A 490-nucleotide genomic window follows, 5' to 3' on the forward strand; every position below is an offset into this window, starting at 1 on the left:
TGTCCTGAAACTCACTATGTAGACCAGGCTGGCCTTGAACTCACAGAGATCTGCCTGCCTCTGCCTCCCAAGAGCTGGGATTAAAGGTATGTGCCACCTGGGATTAAAGGTTTGGAGAGATGGCTCAGTAGTTAAGAGCACTGTCTGCTTTTGCAGAGGACCTCTGTTCAGTTTCCAGCACCCATATGGTGGCTAGCAACCATCCGTAACTCCAGTTCCAGGGGATCCAGTGCCCTCTTCTGGTCTCCATAAACATTGCACCATATGGGTGCACTTATATACATGCAGGCAAAATACACATATTAAATTAAATTAAATTTAAAAAATTTTTAAAAGAAGCCAGGCATAGTGGCACATGCCTTTAATCTCAGCACTCAGTAGGCAGAGGCAGGTGGATCTATGGGTTCAAGACTAGCCTTGTCCACATAGGGAGCTCTAGACCAGCCTGGGCTACATAGTGAGACCCTGCTTTAGTCATTTTTAGGTTTAT

Source organism: Nannospalax galili, unplaced genomic scaffold, assembly GCF_000622305.1.
Source record: "Nannospalax galili isolate Female #2095 unplaced genomic scaffold, S.galili_v1.0 scaffold686, whole genome shotgun sequence".
In the NCBI taxonomy this organism is placed as follows: domain Eukaryota; kingdom Metazoa; phylum Chordata; class Mammalia; order Rodentia; family Spalacidae; genus Nannospalax; species Nannospalax galili.